Here is a 4,367-nt window from a genome sequence, read left to right as displayed (position 1 = left end):
TTATTCTTGTTTGATATTTCTAGCCCTTATCTATAGTATTCTGGAAGTTGCATGCATTACTAATATACTAACTCAAAATATTTCACTCTTATTTTTCATGGCTGTCTTATTTTTATCAGATACAGTGCAAATGAACAGCAAGTCTCCATGAGAGTAACAAGGGCTAAGGATACATGTCCCTTCCTTTAGTTTGGTCAATGGAAAATTCTCATTCATTTGCATTTCAGTAACAAACTTCTTTCCGAAACTTTTCTTAGATTCAATGGAAATTATAATCTACCGTGGGACATTTTTTCCCTCAGAGAATGTCTTTGTTGTTGTTAGTAGTTCAGTACCACTGTGATGGTAATTTGGGTATTATATTAATATTTTTTTTTTTGAGATTTTCATTACAATGCACTTCACTGGAATGAAAGACCACTACATTGGTCCTTATTATGTTCTTCATCTCCCAATGGGGTGCATGCCTCCCAGCTACATAAGAGTGAAAGCAATCACCATCAGCTGAAACAGCATGGTCAATGCTTCTTGCAGGAGCAAACTTCATAGAACAAGGAAGCAGGTAAGACTTTCACTGAAAATTTCATCATTGCAGTCAGAGTGACTTTTCTTTTGTGTGCAGATTAATAAAAAACATTTTGCCAACACAGGTTTGAGGCAATTATTTAAAAGGCAAATACAGTATACATAAGACAATACACATAAAAAAGTTTCCTGTTATTTCTTCTTACTGATTTTTGACTTAGTGTGTGTTATGTTTCCAAATAAATACTACACATAGCCTAGTCAATCTCTTTAATGAAAACTAGAAATAATTTTTTTTTCTTGAGGGTTCTTTTTTCTGTTCTGCAGTCTATCTATGGCAAAACATATATATATATATATATATACACACTAATGAAATGAATCAGTACTTAATATTCCAAACTACCAAGAAAATGATGGTCCTTTTTCCTCACTGCCATATAAAATAAATGATTTAAATAAAATAGGAATTATCCTAGGCCAATCTAGATAATAGCATATCTTCAAGAAGTGTGGAAGAGTGTATTCTTTTCATGTGAATGAAATTATTTATGGCTGCTATTTGAAGTCCTCCCACAAACCACTTTCCTGTAATTCAGAGTTTAACACTTCTGATTCTTTTCAATATGGAAAGAAACTTGCTGCCTTATCAAAGAACCCTCCACAAAAATGGATGGAAGGAAAACCTCACAGAAATCAATAAGGCTAAGATCATAAAGAAGTGCACGAGTCATGTTTTTAGGTGACTAAGATTAGACATTTTAAATGCTTCTGTAAGTAAGTGTTTGCTCCTCCTGGAAACCAAAAGGTTAGCTGTCTAGAAATGGAGGCAACCCAAACCAGTCATTTTTAATGTCTTGCCCTTTTTTCTTTTGTGATTCCTTCTGTGTTTCCATTTTCCTTCATGTCTATTTTTATTTTTTTCCCATTAGGAAAAGGTCATCATGATCCAGCTGACAATATTTCATGGAGGAAGTTACATACCAGTTGCAATAATCAATTCTGCTTTTTCTTTATAAGTATACTCATTTGCTCTGACATCTGAATGATAAGATGAAGTTAAGTAGGGCACATGTAAGTGTTATATAAACACAATTTATAGTGTGAACATTAAAATTAGAATAGGTAAGTTATTCTTGAGACCTATTCTGCCTGTTGCACCATCTGATACATCAAAAAAAAAAAAAAAGTCAATCCACAGCTTCTGCATGACACATAATGTTATTAATTATACATTGAGTTTTACATAGGCTCATATGGATAAGAATTTAATAAATGTGAAATCCACCAAGGTGATAAACTGAGAAAGTTTCGTAAGGGTAGATTTCCTCTTTGATCTACAAACACAAAATCAAAATGAGAACATTAGGAAGCATAGCTTTCAAGTAAATTGCTTCGCTGATAGCAGGTCTGTAAGTAGGTTTAGTAGTGAAAAAAGATAAATTACGTATTAAGGCAAATGCTCTCTTGAATATTTATATGGCTTATTTTACTATTCTGTCACTGCTGGTGTCAGAGAATCAGACAACTCAGAATGCTGTAATGTTTGTCCTATAAAATAGAGGTCATTTTATCTAAAAGCCTGCTGCCCAAGAATGCCAAAGCAATAGAGTAAGATACTCTCTCCCCCCCCCCCCCCTTATTCTTTTTTAACTGATCACTGCAATAGAGATTATTCAGTGGTTTAAACCAAAACAGACTTTTTGAAAGTGTCTGTTTATATTTTTGCTCAAAACTTCACTTGCAGTGTAAATGTTCAATAACTCCTTGGAGATTACTGTTTTTATTCTTTGGTTTGTGAAGCAGCTATACTGTCATGTTCTTGAACTTCTCAGAAATGCAAGTAAAGGAAGAACATTCATAGACCATTTGCTTGTATCTCCTCATTGCTGAGGCGAGTTCTAGATTAATACACTGCACAAAGATGCCAGGTACTGCAAATAGAAGTTTACATTCATTTACCAACCTCAATACTAAAAGCCCATCAATACATCACATACTTCACTGCACCTTTTTTTTAAGAAAAATGAGTATAAAGTGTCCACTTCTGCTGCATCAGCTGATGTATACAGATAAGGTCATGCTCAAGAAGGTTTTTGTTAAAATATACAACAATAGACAACAATAGGTAACAGGCAACAATAAACAATAGGCAAATGGGCAATACGTTGCCCATTTAGCATTGACCTTTTAAGAAAATTCTAACCAATCTAGACAAGAACTTTTAGATCAATCAATACAGTTTTTGTGGTAGTTTCTGTAGAAACATACTGTTTTTCCTTTTTCAGAACAAAATCAAAGTAGATGGATTCTTTTACATCAGGAAGTAGACATTAACTTCTCACACAACAAAAAGACCCAGAATAAAGTTTTTGTTTTCACGGAACAGAAGAATTTGAGGAGTCTCAAACAGATGACCATATGGCACTGGAGAGTGAAATAAGGAAAACTGGGATGATATTAAAAAAATACTGCATGCTTGTCAATGAAGGAAGAGAAACTACCATTTTAAGAAAATGAATGTTTAGGAAGATGTTGATCTAGGCTGGAGCTTAATTTTGATTTACCAAATGTTCAGGCAACCAGTGTGGAAAATGTGCTTGAAAAACTTCAGATGGCAATGTTGATAACCTATATATTGACATAGTTCTCATCTAAAGACTTTTTTTCTGTCTTCTTTGCTTAGTCTCTTCCAGGAGGGCATCACCTCACTGTATATTTGCCATTAAATACTTTGGCAGCAATTTGCTTTTTTAGTCCATCAATTTTCATAGATTTTCTATGTTAGGCCAAACTGCACAATTCTATCTGAGCCCTGGCAAAATCACCTCGAGGCTTGGCTATGTAAATCTTCCCTAGTCTTGTAACAGACTCTCAGTCTCAACCGTTGCTGTGGATTGCCCAGTTCCTATATCTCTCTTCTACTCCACCAAGCTGTCTATGATATTCTACCAGTTGTGTATGCTCAGTTGCTCTGGGGAAGGGCAACAGATTCTACCTGTCCCTGTGTATAAAAGCCAAAATGATGATTTTGAAGAAAATGATGATTTTGAAGAAAAGTGATATTACTTTTCTTTGTAATACCTTTTTTTTTTTTAATAGATCATACTGTAATCGCGTGCTACTATTGTGTCAAGAAACAAATAGTGTGTCATACTAACCATCACAAAAACTTTTATCAAATTCCCAATGACAATTTGAACTCCTGCTGAAGCATTTTAGAATTTTAAGAAAGTGACTGGTAGGCAGAAGAATTTTGGAATATATCATATTTCTCTGCCCATAGTAAAGTTTCATATTCTAAGCCAATTTGAGGAGAAAAGAGTCATCAAGATAGTACATTCTGCTCAGTGAATATCACCAGAGGATAAATTTCAGAACATTTCCACTGAACTCCAAAGGAAATAAAATTTGCTGGTGTGCTCTTCTACTTAGAATGAGAGCTGTAAGTAAAATGAAAAATAACACAAGGAAGGAATTATTGGAAATGCCAGTATTTAAACACTGGAGACAACAGAAGCCATAAATATTTCCCTTGTTTTTCCACATCCAGATAGTATTGGATAGTATCTTGCATTGTATTGAATGAAGCACAGATTTGGCTGTAATTAGGAAAGATTAATGTGTTCTTATCAATAAGATAATTTGAATAATAATAAACCTTGACTGCCGACCTCATTTCCTTTCCAACGATTAGCACTCCTCTAAAATTATTTGGAAAATTAAAATGAAATTTTCCTCATATGTGGCCTATAACTATCTTCAAAACAGATAAGTACAATGCTTATCCTGACCTAATATATGCCATATAGGTATTTGTTCTTCCTCACTTATTTAGAATG

The 4,367-nt window shown here is 33.9% G+C and overlaps 1 long non-coding RNA gene across 1 annotated transcript; it reads left to right on the top strand.

Moving 5' to 3' along the window:
* Positions 1 to 490: 490 nt before the first annotated feature.
* LOC310893186 lies at positions 491 to 4,058 on the top strand. Its single transcript, XR_014578793.1, has 3 exons — positions 491 to 562; positions 1,458 to 1,599; positions 2,814 to 4,058. It is a non-coding gene; the product is annotated as an uncharacterized lncRNA (long non-coding RNA).
* Positions 4,059 to 4,367: the final 309 nt, after the last annotated feature.

This window comes from Anser anser (genome assembly GCF_964211835.1).
Source record: "Anser anser genome assembly, chromosome: 2".
NCBI classification, from domain to species: Eukaryota; Metazoa; Chordata; class Aves; order Anseriformes; family Anatidae; genus Anser; species Anser anser.
This window is presented reverse-complemented; position numbering and strand designations above follow the sequence as displayed.